This window comes from Urocitellus parryii, chromosome 7 (assembly GCF_045843805.1).
Source record: "Urocitellus parryii isolate mUroPar1 chromosome 7, mUroPar1.hap1, whole genome shotgun sequence".
Lineage (NCBI taxonomy): Eukaryota > Metazoa > Chordata > Mammalia > Rodentia > Sciuridae > Urocitellus > Urocitellus parryii.
The window spans coordinates 84,699,674-84,722,303 of record NC_135537.1 but is presented as its reverse complement, the minus strand read 5'-3'; the positions used below and the strand labels follow the sequence as shown (position 1 = coordinate 84,722,303).

Below are 22,630 nucleotides of genomic sequence, written 5' to 3'. Positions count from 1 at the left end.
AACAGTTCTTGTTAACAGGCAAATGCAGGTGACATTGCCTCCATTACCACCTCCCTGATTAAGTTACATTTTGTTCAAGCTTAACCCAAGAGGCTCCATTTTAATTCTGACAACTTTAACATAAGGTAAATGGGGAGAGTTAGGGAACCTCTCCCTGTGACTCCATTTTATCATCTGCAAAATGTGGAGGAGAGAAGCTATTTTATCTCAAGGTAATTTTCCCATATTAAATAAGGTAACATGAAAAGTGTAGAACAGCATTGCTCAGCAGTGGCCCATAAAATGCCAGTCAAAAGCCTACTGAGCTATGATTTTTACACAATATTCAATTTTTAGCCTAAAGTTTGTGGGGTCTCAGGATGTTGTACTTTATCTTGCAAAACAACTTGTATTTCCCTTTTGGAGTTCCAAATTATACAATATTGTAATTTGCCATTCTCATATCACGTCTTACTTGACATAAATTAACTAACAAAAGCCTGATCCCTTGGCTGTTCTTATGTACAATGCATGTTTTAATGCCATTGTGTGAGATTTGCCTCCCTCAAACTTTGTTGCAGTGTGAGCACATTATCAATCTGATGTGAAAAATGGAGAAGAACTCTCACCTTTACCTTGGCAAACCCTTGTAGGAAGAACACAAGTTTTAATAAATGCTATTTGTGGGGAAGCTGTCTTGGTGTATCTTTAAGAAACGTCTGGGTCCTACTGGGATGGACCATCAGGTAAGAGGTCCTGGCTCTGGGCAAGTGATCCTCTTGACAAAGGGTAGGGTCAGGCCGCTTCATTGCCCTCTTTTGGGGCTCATTAGTATGACACTGAAATGCCTCATTTCCTTTGCCCACTGCTGCTCCCTATGAGGACATATTCTTAGGCATGCTCTTTGCTCTGGACCAGAGGACTCCAAATGTATGCTTCAACTGACAACTTTCCACCCAGCCCACAGCTCTGCATGGTGACCGAAGAATCTCCAAAAGCTACAGTCACTAAACCAGACTCACTGTTCACTGTTGCCATGTTTGGACCCTCAACATCCCCCAAAGAACCAGGTATTAAAATCTTGATCTCCAGGGTGTCACTATTGGGAATTGATTGAAATTAAGGAATGAGGCATCATGGGAAATTTTGGTTCAGAGGGTGTGCCTTCAAAGGGAATTAAAAGATGTCAGTTTCTTTCTCTTTTTCTCTTGACTCAGCATTCAGATGAATAATCTGCTCTTCTATGCACTCCCCACCATGATGTGCCACTTTGCCACAGGCCCTAAGCAGCCAGGCCAACTGACCATGAACCCAAATCCCCAAAACTGTGAGACAAAATAAACCTTTATTATTTTTCATAGGTTGATTAACTTGGGTATTTCTTATAGTGGCAGAACACTGACTAATACAACTATCCCTTGCCTGTCAGTCTATGCACAGTATCCCCATTTGCTGGGTTGCTTCCTCTCCAAATAGGAGTCACCCTTGACACTTCTATATTTTGCAAACAATTCCAGAATCCAACCACCCTGAATAGTGGAAACCACATTCAAATCTCAGCCATCAAATCTGTTCTGTCTCCTGTTTTCTCTCGTGATCCCCTTTTGTTATGTCTATATGCAGAAGCAGAGTATGTTTTGATTATATATTTTATACGACAATCATACCAATGGTTTCTCATCTTGTAGAATTAAAATCCACAGTCCTTACAGTGACATAGACTGCTCTGGTCTGGATAAGGTTCATTTGTTGGAAGCTTTATACCTAGTGTGATGATGTTGGGAGTTGGTAAAACCTTTAAGAAGTGGTGCCTAATGCAAGGTAATTAGCTCATGGGGTTTCATCCTTGGTCTTCCAGAATGAGTTAGTGCCTGTGAGAGCAAGCTGTAATAAGGAGCAAGCCAGGCTGCTGAATACTTCTGGCTTCCTATCTCACCATGTGATCTTTCCCTCTCCATATGCTCCCATCATTGGCATGGTGGAACAAGAAAGCCTTTACCAGAACTGAGAGGATGCAATGCTACACCCTTCAATCTCTAGAACTGAAAACTAATAAACCTTTTTTTAAAAAAGAATAAAGTGTTCAACTTCCAGTGTTTTGTTAAAATAACCAAAAAAGTGGACTAACAGAATTCCTGAACCTCACATAGAGAATTACTTACTCTGCTGGACAATTACCCTATGGAAAGAGAGTTCCTGATAGCCCAAGCCATATTGGATGTTCCAGCTGCAGATTCTATTACCCAGTCCAAATGAGAGCAGCCCAGATTTCTGAGTCATGGCAAATACTCCGTTGTTCTGACTCATGAATTTAGAGCTGTTGGTTGCACAGACATGGAAGATTAAGACAATACTACTTATAGGAACTGAGGCCACTATAAAATGCATAAAAGGAAAAAACTACAATTACTAATCAAAATGCATGTACTAAGAGAGGATCAGAGGAATTGTTGAGGAAGTTATGTAGGAAAATTAAGAAGAGAAAAACTAATAAATCCCAAAGGAAATTCAACTCATAGAAAGGCTGTGGTTGCATCCCAAGTGTCTGCATGTGGTACACAGCTTTATGCACTAAAATCGAATGAGATGTGATCAGCTATGAGAGCCAGGGTCCAGAAGGTAAACATACGACTATCATTGGATTACTACAGCATTTCTACAATGAGTGTGTGTGCCGATGTGGACTGTGGGAAGCCAGGTGAGACTGTTTCTGGAAGACTTCATCTTGTGGTGATTTGGTGCAAAATGTCCTTTTATTTTTTTCTTTTTATTGTGAAATATAAGACACAATCAGAAAAATATTTATCACAAAGTAAATACCTGTGTAATCAGGACCTAATTTGAGAGGATAATATTGCTACTTCCAGGACCTGTCCCTAAAAGTAGCCATTATCCCAATTATGGAAATAACTTCCTTGTTTTCCCTTAGCAACTAAATAATAGAGTTTCCTTTTGCTGGATTTTGCTCATTTTACATTAATGGAATCACACAGTGAGTGTTCTGGTGTTAGTGCTCAATGCTTAGCTGGTGATCATTCCTACCTAGCACTACTCTTTATGAGTAGATCTGTTATTCATGTACTTTTGGGTCATTTTTCAGTTTGGGGCTGTCACAAGCACTATTGCAATGAATACTATTGTTCATTGTCCCTTGATACACACATCTGTGCATTCTGTTAAAGATGTAGCCAGGGGTCAATTTGCTGGGTCCTGCTTTATTCACAACTTTGGTATTATTAAATTGTGCCAATCTGTCTTCCCAAGTATTTTTTTTTTCTGTAGTGTGTGATAGTTCTACCAATTCACACCTCACTGAAGTTGAGGGTCTATATTTTCCATTTTGACCTTTCTGAGGTATGAAGACCTAATACATTGTGATTTAAATTTAATTTTACTTTATTATCTATTTTTTTGGTCATGTGAAGCCTCCTTCTCAGTTTTCTATTTGGTTGTCATTTTCTTAATTAATTTGTAGAAATCCATTGGATGTTAAACATGCAACAATACAGTCATGTGTCACTTAATGACAGGGATGTTCTGGGGATTATATCCTTAGTTGATTCTGTCATTTTGCAAACATCATCAAATATATTTACAGCAACTTAGACCACATGTAGCCTATTATGCACTTTGTCTATATGGTGTGTGTGTGTGTGTGTGTGTGTGTGTGTGTGTGTGTGTGTGGTATAGCATATTGCTTTCAGAACCATGAGAAACAAAACAACACAACACAAGATTACATCATGCACAAGAAAAAATAATGCTATCAAGAGATGTGATAAACTGGGTTTGGTGGTGTACATCTGTAATCCCAGCAGCTTGGAAGGCTGAGGCAGGAGGATAACAAGTTCAAAGCCAGCCTCAGCAACTTAGCAGGGTCCTAAGCAACTAAGCAAGATCCTATATCAAATTTTTTAAAAGGCTGGGGATATGGTTCAGTGGTTAAATACCTTGGGTTCAATTTTTTGCACCAAAAAAAGATACATGGTAAATGCAAGATGCATGAGGTGGCTGTCAGTGTGTAGCACAGCATACTCTTAGACACTAATTTATTTTAATTTACATTGTAAAATAATGATAAAAGCATAACATCATAAATACATAAGCCAACAACAGTCATTTATTATCAATTATTACTGTACATAATTATAGGTGCCCTACTTTTAAATGACTATCAGTGTGGCAGGTTTTGTTTATGTCAGTACTGCTACAGTGCAATGCATGAGCAGTGTATTCTGCTACCGTGTTGGGATGCTATGACTGGCTAGAAGAAATTTTCAAGTACAGTTCTATATTAATACCATTGAATATGTGGTCCAAATTAATGAGCATGTCCATCATATGCTTATCATTTGTTTGTGAGGAGAATATTTAGTTAACTTTTTAAAAATAACAGTTTTGAAATATGCTATCATTAGCTATATCTCCATGCTGTGTAGTAGTTCACTGAAGCTACTCTTGTCTGACTGAATCTGTGTATTCTTTGAACAACATTTCCCCTTCCCAATCCTCCCTCTTGTTTATTTCTTAAATTATTCAGACCATACAATCTGTTTTAACTCAGCATCAACCTTTAAAGAATTGAAACCTCTGACCAGCTTGTGGGAATGAGCGCAGAGAACAAGAGGTGGGGCATCAGCAGTGGAACACAAAACAAAATTGGGATCTATTCCCATCAGGATGAATTTAATGAGTGGACATGAGAGGACATGACTCACTACTCCCTAACAAAACATAGTCTCTTACATACTTTCTTTGAATGAAAGTTGCTAAATAGAAAAGTACAAACTGTAATTCCATTTACACAAAATGGAGAATGTAGCAAAATGTGTTGTATGCATTAAAAGTCAGGATGATGGTCAATCAGGGATCATGAATGGGCATGAGGCCAGCATGGATGTGCTCAGTTTGTAAAGATTCAACAACCCACACACTTAGGAGATGTGCTACTTTTATGTGCATTTGTGTTGGTGTGTGTGTGCATGTGTGTATGTTTGTATGTGTGTGCATATGTGTCTGTTTGCATGTATGTTTATGCATGTGTATATGTATTAATATTGTGTAAATTGTGTATACGATGTGTATGTATGCATATGTATATACATGTGCATGCATATGTGTATATATATATATAGTGTGTGCTGTGTACAATATGGATATATGTGTGTGTCTGCATTGGTATGCTTGTATGTGTGTGTGAATATGTATGTGTGTGTGTGTATGTGTGTGTGAATCAGCTTTCCATTACTGTAACAAATATCTGAAATATCAGCTTATAAAGAGAAAAAGTGTGTTTTGGTTCACAGTTTTTTGAGGTTTTTGTCCATAATTGGCTGGCCTCATTGCTTTTTGGGTCTAGCAAGGATTCATGGAAGGAGAGCATGGTAGACCAAAGCTGTTCTCCTCCTAACTGGGATGTGAAAGGGCAAAAGGAAGAGAGAAGGGATGGCCTTCCAGTATCTCCTTCAAGGGCTCCTCCACAATTTCCTAAAACCTCCTGCTGGGTCCCCTCTCTTGACATTTCCACCACCTCCTAATAGTGCCCTTCTGGGGCATAAGTCTTTGATACATGAGTCTTTAAGGGACATTTTAGACCCAAACTATAGTATATCTGTTCATGTTTATGTGTATATGCATGTGTTGTGCACTCTGTGTGTGTGTTCGTGTATGTGTGTGTCTATCTATCTTATATTTAAAAATAATAGCACAAAAGCAACTGTGTTGTGGGGTGGGCCTCACAAAGGCAAAGTCCATATGGAGACATTCTGTCTTCCATCCTTGACCTTCATCTTTCTGCTCTCTGCTCTGGTCCATGCAGCCTTCCTTGGGCCTGTAAGGACTCTGCAGTGATTAAAGGCAGGAGACTTTGATGGAGGCCACCAGCACTGCACGTGCCATCTATAAGGGACCATCAAGCATTTGCCACCATGGGCCATGGCCATCAGTATGTGGCAAGAGGGAAAACAGGAATCATCTTGGTGGTGGAGTCTGTAAAGAAAAAGGGTCCAGATTATCCCCCCAAATGAAGCATGTTTGCACCTGAAACCAGGGACCCAGGGATTCTTCCAGAGTGCACTCAAAAGGACAGAGAGGCCAGAGTATGGTGGTGGACATAGACAGGGCAGTTCTTCTTCCCAAGGATGGAGGAGGAGAGTGGAGCCTCACAAAGCCAGGCAGCAGCAGGTTACCATTTGCTAAACGTTGTGAGTGCAGCATTTTAAAATCATTTTTATTAGTTTGATTCAGACAAAAACTGACTTCCTCAAAAGAAGGAATTCAATTAGCCTGGCAAAAACACTTAAGCAAATACTATCCTCCCCAGATAAAAGAGGACAAACCAATTCAAAACTTTCACTTCCTCTTTTCTTTGCTGAATGTTAAGCGCGCGTGCGTGCACACAAACACACACACACACACACACACACACACACACACACCTATTTTAAAACAACATGTATTTTCCCATTGGTGCTCTGACCTATTTCTGGATCAGAGACTGTACCCCATGTCACATAGCTATCTGTCCACTTGATGGTTGCTCTGCGTATGATTGGGAAAGAATAGTCTTGAGGTCTAACAGAATATGCATTTTTGCTTTTTTATGATTTGCAGAATGCCATGAATTTATAACACCTGTTTTTATATTATACACAGAAGCCAACAATGGATCTCAGCCCAGTATTTTCTGGAAATGGTTCTTTTGAGGTCAATAAGTTCACTTAAATAAAATAAATGTAATCCTGCACTCCCTCATGTCTTGCAACATGATTTTTATGTATAGTTATAGTTTAAGACTCTATCTGGAAAATGTAAATGAGGGTTCTATTCCTATTGATGAGTGAAATGGCAAGTGAGTCATCGTGAGTCTATCTGCCATGAAGACCCCTTCATTATTAAAACCATGCCAAAATAAATATTTAGGAGGAGAGATCCCACAATATAAATCTGGACATCCACACAAGGTATAATATAATACAGGAGCTTACCTGTGGGAAACACCTGGTTCCTTTCCTAGTGGAACAGGCTCTGAGGCTTAGATTGTGGAAACCCTTGTTACCCATTCTCACAACTACAGGTGAGGTCCACTGCATGATGTGACAGTAGGAGGAGCTCCAAGAGTCCAAGCTGGCACATCTAGAGTTGAAGGGAACCTTTATTCCCATTATGAGCAGTCCACTTTGATTAACACACTGTATTTCTACAAATAAATTTTCATTTGACAATATTCAGCAATGTTCAAAAGAATTTAAAACCACCAATTTTTTGGAGCCCTTATATTACAAATGAAAAAACTAGGGCAGAGAGAAACATGGCTGATCAGGGATTTCCAAACAGAAACATAACAACAGATAGGGAAAAGCTGCCAACATTTGAGTAAAATAAATGCTGTGGAACATGGCAGTCAAATTCAGCAAGCCTAATGTTTCTTGGTCAAGGAAACAGCTAATATGCTGATTATATTTTTAAAGGTGATTGTGAGAAACATAATTAAGAAAATTAAAGATGACACACTATGAAATAAAAAACGGCTGTTTGAAAAAAACTTTAGAATGTTGAACTTTAGAAGATAATTGTTAATAAAAGCTCAATAAATGGGCTCTCTAGCCAAACAGATACAATTGAAGAAAGAATTAGTGAACTGAAAAATCAAGAGGTTTTTGTAGAATGTAGAATGTTATTGATAAGAATGAAAAAATCAGTAAGATAGAAAGTCAATATGTGAAAGGTAGAACCAGATGTTTTCCAATGTATCTATTAGTAACTCCCAGAGGAGAGAACAAAGAGATACAAAGGAGAGAAATAATCAAATAAAAAGAGAAGGAAACTGATCAGAACTTTTTAGTTCAAAGGCAAGGTGATTTCATGGCATATGACCTGTTCCATCATGTAGACTCTAAGCTTGGAAGGGTTTTGGTGCTTGTAATTTGGCATTGCTGCCATCTTAGAATTCTTAATCATTTCATATTTAAACTTATGTTTTAGAATTAAAGTCTATTGGGACCATGGACAGTTTGCAATAACAGAGAAAATGCATGCAGTATGTGTGTTCCAATATATTTTTGCCCAATTTACCTTCCCAATGCCAGCACAGCAGGAGCACAGCATCTCTGTTGCTGCAGGACGCATGGGTTTCAGAGACACGCAGTGAGTACTAGGTTAGCATGTGACATCTACATGTGTAAGAGGGACCCAGACAGCTCAAGAAACTTTCTGCATGAACCAGAACTTACTCCAAGTGAAGAAAATGGCAGTAGCTTTCTAAGAAAGAGAAGAGATATGGAGCCTAGCACTTCCCATGTCATCTGAGTTACTTTCCCACATTTGGCAACCACACATCCTGAAAATGAGGACACAGAGGGAAAGGAAAGGATAGAGAAGTCATGGTTTTCAGTCCTCTGATGCTTTTTGCTTGTAAGTCAGCCAAAGGCAGAGAGTGCTGGGGGAGAATGTTCACTTATCAGCAAGTGAAATTCCGTCGCTCTGCTGTGGTGGATGTGTGACTCCCTACAGTGTAGTCATTGTCCCCCACTGGGGGCTGAGTAACCTAGTGTTGCCACCAGGCCCAGGAGGAAGAGGGGAGGAAGGCAGGCTGCCCGAATGTGCGCTGTGGGTACTGCCTGGACTGAGCCTCCTTTGTGTGACTCCGGGCTTTGGGGACCGGGTTGGGTGGGTCAGAGAAGCTGCTAGATGCTGCCTCTGTCCTCTGTCTGAGTTTTCCTCCTCCTGCTCTCCTTTCCACCTCTGAGGTGACATGTAGAAAGGCAGAGACTCTGGAGGCATACATCCCTGCTTTGAGTGCTGTCCTTGACACTCTGATTATCTAACCCTCAGAGAGTTTCCTTGTTAGTCAAAATGGGAAGTGCACCATTCACCTAACAAGCCACTGGAACTTGAGGGAAATAATTTTTGTCAAAATACCCAACAAAGAGAGGGCACCTGGGAGCTTTATAAATATTCCTTCTCTTACCTATCAGCCACCCAGTAAGTGGTTCTGCTAGTATCTGGTTTTGTAGAGGGACTCCATGTTTGTGACTAGGCAGGCATGACTCAAGCCGAGGGACAATCTGTTCTAGATTACACTTTAGAAATTATTAAACCTTAAATGTATCAAAATCTTGTTACAAGTGAAATCTGTCTCATGACTCCAATATGCAAAGCAGATAAAATCTGGCTTTTCTGGAGTCATCCCTGAACACTTTGCTGAATGTTTCCCCTCAGTTGAGTGGATAACGTTGAAAGTCATGTTTTCTGGTTCCCAAGTGGGTTCTTCCACCTCCTACTGCTCTATTTTAACCCATTGGAGAAGACCTGTCCCTGACCCAGAAATTAGGAATCTTAAACTCTGTTTCCTACAGGATTGGTGCTTGGCAAGAATGTGCCAAAGCAAGCCCCCTTTTCTGTTTTCTCTTCCTTTGCCCAGGTTAGTGGAGAGGTTTTGGAGGCCACAGAGCAGTTTTTGGACTACTAGTTTGTATTTTTTTCCCAAATCCCTACTGCCTCTTGTTTGCCAGCCCCAGCCATGGCTGAAATCAGAAAGAAGCTGGTGATTGTGGGGGATGGTGCCTGTGGAAAGACCTGCCTCCTCATTGTCTTCAGCAAGGATCAGTTTCCAGAGGTCTACTTCCCTACTGTCTTTGAGAACTATATTACAGACATTGAGGTGGACGGCAAGCAGGTAAGGCCAAGAGCCCTTTCCTCTCCTGCCTTGGAACCCTGTTCCTGGTCACTTAATATGTCCTTCCTTACCACCAACTCACATCTTTGTTTTATTTTCCTGTGGGAACAAGTAAAATTTGAGAAATGAAACTGCACTTTTAGAAAACCTGGATATAGTCACATATGGTGGTACATGCCCATCATGCCAGCTACTCAGGAGGCTGAAGCAGGAAGATTGATCACAAGTTTGAGGTCAGTGTGGGCAACTTATCCAGACCCTATCTAAAATAAAAAGGGCTGGAGTGTGGCTTATTGGTAGAGTACTTTCCCAGCATGTGTGAGGCTCTGAGTTAATCCCCAGTATCCCAAAGAAAACCTGGATATATCCTCTGGTTCTACCACATACTCGCTGTGTAATCAGGGCCAAGTCCCTTTGCTTCTGGGTTTAAACTCCCCACCACCACAAAATGGTGATGATGGCATGACTTACCCCAAAGGAGTGTGAGAATTAAAGTGGTATTCACGACAGCAATTCATTTGAGATCACAAAAATCAAACACATTTTAGTGATTTTTGTGGGAGAGGGGTTACTAGGGGTTGAACCCAGCAGCACTTTGCCACTGGACTACATCCCCAGCCCTTTTTACTTTTTTAAAAAAAATTGAGACAGCTTCTTGTTAAGTTCCCCAGGATGGCCTTGAACTTGGCGATTCTTCTGCCTCAGCCTCCGACATTGCTGGTTTATAGGTATGCACCAGTACACCCAGTTTACATCTTAGAACTTTAAAGAAAAACTCAATTGACTTTATTATGACTCTGATTAATATGGTGCCTTGCACACAGCAGGACTAGTGGTTTGAGAGGATCTCTGGGTAGTAGGTTGGGGCCCTTGGGGTCAGCTATGTATTGCCCGTTTGTCAGGTGGAGCTGGCTTTGTGGGACACAGCAGGGCAAGAAGACTATGAATGTCTTCGGCCTCTCTCCTATCTGGACACAGATGTCATCCTCATGTGATTCTCCATTGACAGCCCCGACAGCCTGGGTGAGGACTTTGGAGAGAGGGGTGGAGATGCTTTGGAGTCAGCCATCTTCAGAGGCTATGGGAATGGAGTCACAAGGGCCACTTAGGCCCTGCTGGCTCCTTTGTTGTGGCATCTCCAGTGTTTGTAAGGGCTTGGGGGAGGATATGCTACAAGGGATGGGGTTTTGAGGTATGAAGGAGACCATCAGCCTCAGACTGCTATGGGAAGGAAGACCAGTGCTCACATGCTTAAACTGAGGTACCTGTTGGGACATGTCTGTGCAGAAAACATTCCTGAGAAGTGGACCCTGGAGGTGAAGCACTTCTGCCCCAATGCGCTCATTATCCTAATGGGGAATAAGAAGGATTTGAGGCAAGATGAGCATACCAGGAGAGAGCTGGCCAAGATGAAGCAGGTGGTGGGGCTGCCTGATGGGGAACCCTGGGGAGGAAGGTGCCCTCTGAGGGGTTGCAGGCTGGGGCAGAAAGGAGCTCTCGCTTCAGCCAACTGTCCTGTGTTAAGCAGTCATAGTGATATCTACCTCCTCCTCTCCCATGTGTGTGCCCTGCTAAGAACCAGAAGGAACCTCAGTATCAAATCAAATGATCATAGAATGAAGTGACTTGTCCAAGGTCACTTGGCATTTTAATTTATTCCAGTTTATTATTCTGTCTTTGGAATTGGGGCTACTAAGATGAATAAGGAAGTCCTTGTCCACGGGGGATACAGCTTATGTTTCACTTAGGGTATGCAGACTGTGCCATCAGTGTACCTGGGGAGGAAGGGCATCATCAATGGCTGAAGAAAGGCTTAGGAGGTGAGGGAGCTGGCTTATTCAGGGTCTCACTAAGCAGCCCACTGACCAGAAGAAGAGTTTATTACAGGAAGCTGCCAGTGTATGGAATAGAGACTATCTTCAGAGGATAATTATATAAGGCAAGGTTTTAAACTGGGGACAGCAGGCAGAGGATGGGTTGGGGGGATGATGGAGAAGGTAGTCATTTAGGAGGTAGCCAACACACATTCAGGCAAAACATATGTGGACCATAGGGTCTGCGACTAGGTGGGAGAGCAGGGGCTAGTCTGGGGACAACTTTGAATGTAAACATGAGGTTTAGATCCCTGCCTGAGATGCTCTGTGGCTCAAGGCTGGAGGAGGTATTTGTTATAGTTACTATACTTATGGGTGATGTGGTGAGAGGTGCACCTAACCAACAGCTTCCTCTGCCTTATCTTCTGTCTTCTCAGGAACCTGTCCGATCTGAGGAATGCCCGGATATGGCAAATCATATCAGTGCCTTGAGTGCTCTGCCAAAACCTATGAGGGATTGCGGGAGGTTTTTGAGATGGCCACTCAAGCTGGCCTCCAGGTCTGCAAGAATAAGCGCCAGAGGGGCTGTCCCATTCTCTGAGATCCCCACGGCTCCTGATGCCCTTTTCCTTCACAGGGGCTTAGGGATCACCCACCTGCCCTTGAGCTCCACCCTTAGGACTCCATGCTGAAGGCTTCTTTTTCCAGTTCCCTCATGCCCAGGATTGTTTCGTTTCCCTAGCCCCCAGAGTGGTGGCAGGCCTGCCCTCCCTCCCTGTCCTCTGGGAGCTGGGCCTGTGACCTGCCCTTCTTGAGCAGTCCCTCTCCCTGCTGCCTTGGTCCAGGGGTAGGGCTCTTGCTCCCTTTGGCCCTCCCCAGAGGATGGTCACACACCAGCACTTTATATACTTCTGGCTCAGAGGAGCATTTCTAGGATAGGTGGATTGGGGTTTCTCCTTTGGGTAGGGGCCTTGTCTCTGACTGCACTTGGTGGGGGGCATGAATAAAGGCCATAGGTTCCAACACGTGTGTGGCAGCTTCCTGTTTCCTTTGTCTGGTTCCCATCTTGGCTACAAGCCCAGAGTCCCATCTCTCTCTTCATTTCCAAGTTGCTTGCCAGACTGGCCCCCTGTTGGCAAAGGCAGGACTAGGGTGGAAGGGTGGAGTCTTAGAGCAGAGATGAGGTCATGCCTGGCTTAGCCTGGGAGGCGGGTGAGGGGCGTGGTCTCTAGCCTGGTCTAAACTTAGAAACCAGTGGGTGGCTTCCCACTGAGTTTCCTCCCCTGGACATGGAGGCTGTGAGGAGATGTGGCCCTGGACAGGGTGTGACAGTCTCACCCTCTTGCAGGTCAGCTTGGGGACACAGGAAGCTGGGGCCAAGATGAGGAGACACGATCAAGAGGCTTTTGCATAGAACAAGATTTTTTGTTTTCAGAGTTTTTCTTCCTACCCTTTCCCCCATAACAATGTTAACAAGAAGCTTGATGTGTCATTCTCCCCAGCAGTGGGAGGGGTGGAAAGGCTTGGTTGTAAACACCATCCCATAGCCTTCCTGTCCCTTGGAGGGGCAGCTCAGCTGGGTTCTGGTTCAGGGTTGGGTGCAGAGGGCTAAGGCTTGGCTTGGTGTGAGAAGGCAGGCAGCTGTGTCTTCAGAGCTCATTCCTCCACTTGGGCTCCACTTGCAGGGACAGGCCCCCTTTACTCTCCCACTCCTGGGGGAGGTAGTCATGACCATGGGGCCCTAGAAAGAAAGGAGGTATGCTTTGTCTTCTTTACCTTCTCTTCCACCACTGTCCCCTGCCTGGCCCACCCTGGCCCCGCCATACCTAAGATAGAGGGGCTGAGCTTGCTCAGATCTTGAAGTAAGTTCTGTCGGTTCTGTAGGTCCAGTTTGGCAGGAAATGGATACCCTGTATACCCTCTGTTTTCTTTACAGAACTCCAGGAATCTGTGGGGTACAGAGGTGTTGGCACACAGAGTTGTGCAGGCCTGGATGAGGAGTACCAGTGCAGGCTTGAGGCCAGGCCTGGGTCCTGCCACATCTGAGCCTTGGTTGCTCAAGCTCTAAATGTCAGCTCACTTATAAATAATATGGAGGTTTTATGAAGATTAACTGATCCTGAGGATTGAGCCATAAGCAGGTACTAATGAAAATACAGCTGCCTAAGCTGGGGCTTGTGGCCACCATGAGGGATTACAGGGCAGGAATGCTCATGCTTTCCAGTCAGGGTCATGGCCCAAGAGAATGGGGTTGCCCACTATGATGAGCAAAGCTTTAGCCCAGGTCACAGCCACGTTGAACCTCTGGAAGGAAGAAGTGGTGGGGTCATGGGAAGGAAGGGCCAGAGGAAGGAAGATTTCCTGCCACAACCACCAGCCCTCCAACTTTGGGGTTCTTAAGGAAAGCCAGGTTAAAGTGCAGATCCAGCTGCACAAAGCTCTGTCTGCTTCGCACAGTAGAGATGAAGACCACACTGCATGCTTGGCCTTGGAATTCTTCCACAGAGCCCACCTAGAAGAGATAGAGGCAGGGCATGAGAATAGGTGGGTTCAAGGGGAACTTAAGGGACGTCTGCCCCATGGCGCTTGAGCTGCAAGGAGGGTACACTGGGCAATTGTCAATCAGTGGGTGAGTGCTGCCACAGGGGACAGGAGGCATGCTCTGGAAGCACAAGCCTCAAGAGTGGAGCTAGCTCTGGGATTCAGGCCTGTAAAGCCATCAGAACAAAGCAAACAGTGTTGCAAAGAACACAGTAACTACAAACAGTGTTTCTGAAACTTTCCTGGAGATAATCAGCAAGTACTTGTTAAGACTATAGAACCTTGGGCCCTAACCCAGACCTCCTGATCAGAATTTTCCAAGGCAGATGTCTCCAAATCTCAAAAGAGTAGGTTTCAGGCATGTAACTGAGGAGCTGTAAAAAATACTAGTGCCCTGGCTCTGCCCCCAGATATCAGTGTTAATTGGCTGGAAGGGGCCCTGGTAGTATTAAAAGCCCTCCAGGTGATTTTTCTCTGTACTAAGAGCTTCGAATCACCATCTCAGAGCAAGTGTTAAGCTACTGAGGGTGGAGATGAGGTGACAATATCACATGACAGGCGGGGGTAGGCTGTGGCATTTGGACTTCATTCTTAGGGCAAAGACCTCAAACCTGCCCAATCACAGTGACATGGGAGGTTGTTAAACATGCAGGCTTCCTGATCCCATGCCAGAACTATAAGCTGGGGCTTTGAGGAGCAAGAGGATGGGGAAAAACCCAGTTCTGTCCAAGGCAGTGGAGGTGGGACAGGGACATGGGCCAGACTGAAGCAGTGGCACAGGAGCTGAGGTCTCTGATTTGGGAAAAAGAAGGGTACAAAGAAGGTGAGAGTGAATGTGAAGTAGTGTGTCACCTTCAAGTCCTTCCAGTTTCCAAAGCTCCCTGTCAAGTTTGGTGATGCAATAACGGATTTTTTCCACCTGGAGTGAAGGGAAAGGCTTCTTTCTCTTATGCAGTCACCTCAATTCAAGAGTAACCAGGCAGGAAGGAGGCCAGAGAGCTGGGGAGCAAAGAGGGAGGAGGCAGATGACCTCTGCACTCTTCTGAGATATAGGGCCAGCAGAGGCCAGGGCTGTTCGAGAGGTATCACCTGGGGGAGGACCCATCCTTGCTGGGAACTGAGGGCCTGACCTGCTTCCGGTATGGTGAGATGACTCCAATACTTCATGGGCTCAGGCAGGCTTTCCCCTTCTTAGAGGAAGGGGCCAGGAGCAGCTTCAGGTAGGAGGTCACCGTGGCAGCCTCTTTAGGGTTGAAGAAGGATGGGCTATTGCACTCACGCTCATCTTTGCCCATCACACCATGAAAGATGATGGGAAATCCCTGGTCAGGGGGTTAGAAGAAACCCTCAGCTGGACTTCCCTGCTTCCCTTCCCTCCCACTCCAAAACCCTTGCAGGCAATAAGGAAGCTCAGGCCAAGGTGACAACTGGAAGGACCCCTGGTGTCCAGTCGAGCCTTTTCCTACCTTCAGTAACAATCAAGATATGGGGGTGGGGGCCTGACTCCTGCTCTGTCCATCCTCACCTGTTGAGGCAGACCCTCTCAGCGGCAGAAGCACTCTTGATCCACCACATCTGCACAGGCCTGCAGCTCTCCATCGTAGTAGAGTTGGTTGGGAATGTCCAGTACGGAGGGATGGGACCCGAGAGGCAGGAGGGAGGGAGAGCTAGACCAAGGCCTGGATTACTTTTGTCCTGCCCTGAGGGGACAGGCTTTAGGCCCACACATGAGTGTCTTGCTTTCTGCTTCCTGCATAGCAGGACACATTCACCTGCAATCTCTCCTGCCAGGCATTGCACACCACATAAAGCAGAACGTGTGGTTCCATAGGGATCCAGTGACCAGTGAAATTATTATTATTTTTTTCAAATTATTTTTAAAAACTAAGATTTGCCAGGCATGCTGGTGCATGCCTGTAATCACAGTGGATTTGGAGGCAGAGGCAGGAGGATGACCAGTTCAAAGCCAGCCTTAGCAAAAAGCAAGGCACTTAAGCAACTCAGTAAGACCCTGTCTCTAAAAAATACAAAATAGGTCTGGAGATGTGGCTCAGTGGTCATGTGCCCAGTTCAATCCCTGGCACACTTCATCCCTAAAAAATAAATAAATAAATAAATAAAAACTAAGAAATTAGGGACTCAGCTTTCAATTTTGCCAAGGAAGGGCAGTACAAAAACAATGTATCACTTCCCATTACCCTTATTTGAGATAATATGTTAAATCCAAAAATAAAAGTAGTAACGACACAATAACATTTCCTTTCTGCAACTGTCCTATATGGTACTCATCCAAGCATTTTTAATGTCTAAACTTATTCAGTAAAAGAAGTTTATAAACAGGGTGTGGTTCTGTGTGCTTGTAGGTCCAGCTAGCTATTCAGGAGGCTGAGGCAGGAGGACTGCCTGAGGCCAGCCTGGGGAACAAAGAGACTCTTAAAAAAACAAAACAAAACAGAGCTATCTATGTAACTCAGTGGTAGAATTTTTGCCTAGCATGTGTGAGAGCCTGGGTTCAATCCCCACCACTGTACAACAAACAACCCTGCCTAGCCCTCTAATTTGATAATATTTTTATGAAAACTATTCATTTTCTCATTTCTCCTTGGATTGCCTGGAAATGCCATCTGAGACAGACATCAGACACATCCTGGTGTTTGACCACCCCCATATCTAGATAATCTCACTAGTCCAGAATGAAACCACTAGCTAAAGGAGGCCTCCGACCTTCCAGTCTATAGTCCTTTCTGCATCACAGAGGCGCAGAGCACCAGGAATTCAGACCAGAGCCTCCTGCTGGGGCGCAGTGGGTGCGAAGGCATGGGCTAGCAGTGGAGGGAGATGAGGGTGTGGGCATACCTGTAGTTTCATAGCACCTTGGTTATGAACTGAGGTGATGAACTTGGTCATAGCCATCAGGGCCCTTCTTGTACAGGGCATTGTAGGTGAGCAGCCGTTCCAGCAGCGAGTACCCCAGCCCATACTTCTGTGTCAGTGGGGACCACAGCACAGGTCCCAGCTGTCAAGGGTCTCCAGCCAGCACCAGTTGCCCTCCTGGATTGCCTGTTTCCTTAACTTCCATCAGTCCTAGAAGGCAAGGGTGATATGAGGAGAAAGGTAAGTGATGGGATCTCCACATGCAGGGTGGCACACCTACAGCCCACCCTGAGCCACTCACCTGCTATGGCCACCAGACTCTCAGGTTCCATGCAGTGGCCAGCATCATCGATGAAGATGTGTGTAAAGTGATGGATGGGAATCTGGGCTGATACCAACCTGGGAGGTGTCAGGCCAGGCAGGGTCATCCCCAGGCACCCAACTACCAAACCTGAATGCTCACCCAATGTGGTCCCTCACTCACCCACTGAGAACGCTTCCCCATCTTCCCAGCCCACTACCCTTTTATTTACACACACACTCCCCACCTGCTGGCCATGATGAGTGGTAATTAAGACTCAGTATTCCTGCAGTTCCTTCTTGGCAGGAAACACATACTCCCCCTTTTTCACATCCCTGTTACAGTAGGGCTGTGGATTGTGAAGCAACATGAGGCATCAGCTTGGTTCTACCCATGTCCCCCCTCACTTTGGCACTGGGCCACCTTATAGACAAGGAAACTGAGGCCCAGGGAGGGTTCTCACCCACCCAAGGGTGAGGATCCAAGTCTCCCTAGTTTTCTGGTTTACCCTTAGAGTCTCCCAGACATCTGCCATCCCTTGACCCTCTGCACTTTCTTACCTTAATGTCCTCAGGTACCATGCGGATCTCCCTGCTGGGGGCCAGGAGGCAGCAGATGGAGCTGGGCAGGTGGACCCGGAGCCACTGACAGAGAAGGTCAGCACCCGAGTTGGATGGAGCTCAGGCTAGGATGTGAGCTTTGGGCAAGTGCTTCACCACCTGAGATGTGAACAGGTAGAGTGTGGGAAGCAGTTTCCCAAACTCTGGTGACTCACACTGGGGCAGTGCAGCATCTGCCTCCCACAGCCAAGGAAGGCAGTGATATAAAAGACAAGTTCTATCCTGGAGCCCTGGTAGTCCAATTAGTATTTTGACGTGGGACAACAACTGCAATACAACACACAAGTCTATGAATACCGAAATGCAAAAAGTCACTCCAAGAGCCACACAGTGCCCAACCTTTGTGCTCAACAGCCACACTGACTCTAGCTCCCCACTTTAAAAAAAAAATGTAGTTGTAGATGGACAGAATGCCTTTATTTTATCCGTTTATTTTTATGTGATGCTAAGGATTGAACCCAGTGCCTCACCCATGCTAGGCAAGTGCTCAGCCACTGAGCTACAGCCCCAGCCCTCCCCACCTCCTTTTGATAGCTGCTGAGAAAAAAGAACTTTCAGGGAGATGAAGGAAATCAGAATTTGGGAAAAACAGCTCCATCTGGGGGAGTCAAGGATATAGGTCCCAGGTTTATCCTCAAGCCTCACCTGCTTAATGGCCTCCACTAATGTGACAGTCTTGCCAGTTCCTGGAGGCCCAAAGATGATGTAGGGGGCTGGACATGTGGTGTCCATAACAATGTGCTTTATGGCCTGCAGCTGCTCTGGGTTTGACTCCAGACTTCAGTCATACAGCTTGGCAGGAAGGCCAGGAATCCGAACTTCAACTTATCCAGCATCCCAGAGGCCTCTAGGACTCCATCCCCAAGCCCCACACTCCAACCAGCCCTGGAGTCCCCTGCCCTCAGTCTCACTTGAGCTTCACATCTGAGGGCAACAGCGGGACGCCACGGGAGGCCACAGGAAAAAGCATGGACCAAAGCAGCCAGCACCCTGTCAGTTCCAGGGCCAGATGCTGGACCCGCAAGGGCTGGCGATTGAAGGTAAAATTCACCTTGAAGGTCAGCCCATCCACAAATCGGCTCAGAAGGGTTTGGATAGGGAGAAAGGTAGAGGAGCTCCAGTTAGGTGGACCAGGCAGTAAAAAGCCAGGACCTCCCTCCACCTCCCTCTGCTCCACTCCCTCTTTCCAAGACTTCAATAAAAGCTCCCTAGGAGAGGCAGCTGCTGAGGTGGCTCAGAGTTCCCCAGAAGAAAAGCCCCTGCCCTGTGCTTGGGATCCACTCATCTTAGGAGAAAGCCTCTCGTCTCCCCTGGCCTGAGGGAGAAGACTGAAGAAGGGTTCCCCCAACACCCACCTCATAGAAAAGCTCAGTTTGACACGGTCCAGTTCCACCTTGTGCATGAAGCCCTTGTAGGTGATGGGGTCCTCCTGGTGTGTCTCAGAGGAGAGAAGGGCAAACAGGTGGTCCCCCTGCAGCACTGAGGGGTGGCTCTCGGTCACACCAGGAACCTACAGGGTGTGAAGGTAAGCAAGCTTCTGTCCCAAGCATGGTCACTGAAGGACCCAACCCCCAGGCTCTCCAGACCCCTGAGGGATGAAAACTGAGGCTCTGGCCTTCTAACCCAGACTCAGAGAGCTGCGTTTTCCCTGTTTCCCTTCCTCTCCCACCAGACAGGAGTTGTGGGGAGACAAAGGAGACAACCTTCCCAAGCTGCTCACAGGTGCAGAACTCCAGGGTGTTAGTTTAAGGCCTGGCAGCAGCTTCCCACTCTACTCAGCTGCCCTCTCACCAGCTCAGTTCTACTCTGCCTTTAAAATCTTGTTAAAACTCATCTCCTGTAGTCATCTTGCCCTGATCATCCTTGTTCTCTCTTCCCACCTGCATTTGTGTGGAGAAATTCATTCTCATGGGTAATTCTGGTCTAAGGTACACACATTCAAAATCTGTGTGCTAGAAAGGGGCCTAAGATTATCCAGTCCAGCTCTATGCTTTTTAGATAAGGAACCTATGGCTCAGAGAAAGCAAGGATCTTGCCCAAGATCCTCTTCCACCTGTGGAAGAGGAATGAATAAGAGGGGTGTGTGAACCTTCCCACTGCAGACTTGCTGGCACCACCGACCAAACTCAAGACGTGCTCCATCAACAACCCAAACAAACCACCAAGTCAGACAACACGCAGCCCTCAGCGGGAGCGGCACCCAGGAGGTAGCGAGGGCCTCTGGGAAGCCCAGAGCGTGGACCTGCACGCGCCCCTCTTTACGGGTGTCAGGCTGCGCTGGGGAGCCAGGGAGGCGTCCAATGCCCCGAGGGTGCCTTCCCTAGAGGTGCAGTCGCCATGCTTGTTCACCCATCCAGCCTGGAACAGCAACCAAACACCAAGGGAAAGGTTAGCAGGCACAAACTCTCGTCAAGGTCCTGGGCGTCCTCCGACACCAAGCTGGTGCGCTGAGCCCCCACCCCAGTCTGCAGCCTGGGGAGACCCCTCCGCTGGACTTGACAGCACAGGGGTCGCGAAGCCTCAAGTCCTGCCTGGCGCATTCTCCCTGATCTGTACTTATCTGGCTAGCTGGCAGCAGGCTGCCCCAGGTGCCTGGAGAAGGAGCTGGGGGCTGTCATTCTCTCGGCCGGCCTCCACTCCGAAGTGAGGGAACGCCCGCTTCCCGCCACCCTGCCACCACCCTCCTGCACCCCCTGTGGCGTTGTCCCCAGCCGCCACCGGGCCTCTCACCGGGCCGGTATTGAACGCAGTGAGCGGGGTCCCAGGCGGCACTGCCGGACAAGATCTGGCACGGGCGGTGGTGGCTGTCTCAGCAGAGCCAGGTGCGTCTCCAGCGTCAGCTGCAAGTCCAGGATATAGTTGATAAAGTGTTGCAGGATCTCCACTTTGCTGACTTTCTTGTTAGGTGGGATGGTGGACACCAGCCTCCGCAGGTGACTGTAGCAGTCTTTCATATCACACTGCAGGCACAGCGACGGCTCGTCGGCCACCGCCTCAGCTGCCTTGCAGTGCGCTGCCGCCTCAGCGGTCGCGGTGGCCGAGCCGCCCAGGCTGTGGCCATGTTGGGCCAGATAGCAAAGCGCCAGCTCCCCGCGCTGTGTGAAAGGACTTGATGGGGCGTGCGAGGGAGGTAGGCAAGCTCCGCTTGGCCCCCGCCTGCGGCCGGCTCCTCTCCCCTTGCTTTCGTGCCCAGCGAACTAGGGGCTCCCGGCGATCCAAGCCCAAAAATTGATGGAAAGGTCGCTCAGGTTTTGCGAGGGGCATCTCTGCTCAGTGGGCGACACTGGGCCCGAACCAAAAGACAAGAAAAGTCGGAAGTACTGGTGGAAAAGTAGCCCACCTGGGCCCCCTTGTTACTCCCTTCGGAGCTGAGACTAAGCGGGACCGCCGTCGCCACCGCCGCGCTCCCCTAGCCCAAGAGCTCCCCACTCCTGGCAAGGACTCACTACTGTGCCTCCTCCACTGCCTCTTCCCCTGCCGGCAGTGCAGCTGTATTTATTGAGCCGCGTGCCCCGGGGGCGGGGCCAGCGCCGGGGCCCGGTAGCTGCGCAGCTGGAGCCAAGCTGAGCAGGCTGGTGCGTGGAGGGAGGTGGCAAGGGTAGGGGCTTTGGGAGGTGCTGGGAGGCGGGGAGCCGGGCAACCCAAGCGGCGGGAGGGGTGCGGAGTCTGGAGTGGCCCGCTAATCAGGAGGGCAGTGCCACCTCAGGGAATGACGCTTGGGACAAAGGGAAGAGCACTCCATTCCGTCAACGCTGTGGATTGGGGTTCTGACCAAAGAGTGCAAGGTGGGAGTCCGGCCAGGCTGGTGTGTGCCCAGGGGAGGGGAAACGCGAGAGAAGTTCCTGCGAAGAACTGCGGGAATGTGGGGCTGGAATTCACTCTCCTCCCGCCTAGGCTGCTGAGGCCCTGCTCATCGGATTTCCTGCCACTCCCAAGTAGCGCGGCCCAGGGTCTCTCTGCCACCCATCACTCCATCCCTGGGATTCCAGTGCCTTAAGAAAGATGCGCTGTTCAAGAAGTTCTGTTCCATATTTTCCCTTCCATTTCATTGTTCGCCTTTTGACAATTGCTGAAACCATAATGATGGAATGGAATGTGGAGCCTTCCGTTTTCTTTCTTTCTTTCATTTAACGCTAAAGCTTAGCAAAAGAAAAGAGAAAGCCCAATCGAATACAGGTTTTATGGTGAAGGAACATATAAATAAAACAAAACCGTCAGGGTTTTTTCTTTTACTCATCTAGATGCATAAGTGGTCTAAGGAAATGCAACTGCCTTCTACATAAATTAGAGCGCGTAAAGATTAAAAATGCATAGACAAGGAGTATTTCAAATTCTGCTATGACATATAATATTAATCCGTTTTATGTAAAATTCATACCTGTAACTTAATTTAGGCCATTAATGCACCACTTTACGCATTAGTGTATCCTGCTTTAAATAAGGTGGTGAGAATGTCCACAGTCTCCTTTGGCAAGAAAGCATAAAATTCATACTTCTAGTCCTGAGATCCTGCTTGGGCCCCACCCTGCAGTGCGCTGCCTGTTCATTAAGGACGTTTTGTGTTCGATTTCTAATGGAAAAGCTGTCCTTCATGCGTTCAAAATTAAACTGCACAATGAACTCTGGTGGGGCGTTGTGTGTACCCTTCAAGAAATAATTAAGCCCTTCAGATGAGAAATGAGCATAAAAACTCTTAGTGGGGAAATGAATTTTGAGTGGCTTCACCCTGCAAACCCTCCCAAACACACTTGGAGATGAATTATCCAAATAATTTTCTTCCTTCATGTACATGGCATGGATTGCTGCCTTCATGAAAATTGAGAGA

General features: G+C 46.7%; 1 non-coding gene and 2 pseudogenes across 1 annotated transcript; 2 read left to right on the top strand and 1 right to left on the bottom strand.

The window, feature by feature from the left end:
- The first annotated feature begins 482 nt into the window (after nt 1–482).
- LOC144256335 (small nucleolar RNA U13) lies at nt 483–584 on the top strand. Its single transcript, XR_013344101.1, has one exon. It is a non-coding gene; the product is annotated as a small nucleolar RNA U13 (small nucleolar RNA).
- An 8,915-nt stretch (nt 585–9,499) lies between these two features.
- On the top strand, nt 9,500–12,070 carry LOC113178193 (rho-related GTP-binding protein RhoC-like; annotated as a pseudogene).
- Nucleotides 12,071–13,880: 1,810 nt separating this feature from the next.
- On the bottom strand, nt 13,881–20,144 carry LOC113178191 (helicase MOV-10-like; annotated as a pseudogene).
- Between the last annotated feature and the right edge of the window lie 2,486 nt (nt 20,145–22,630).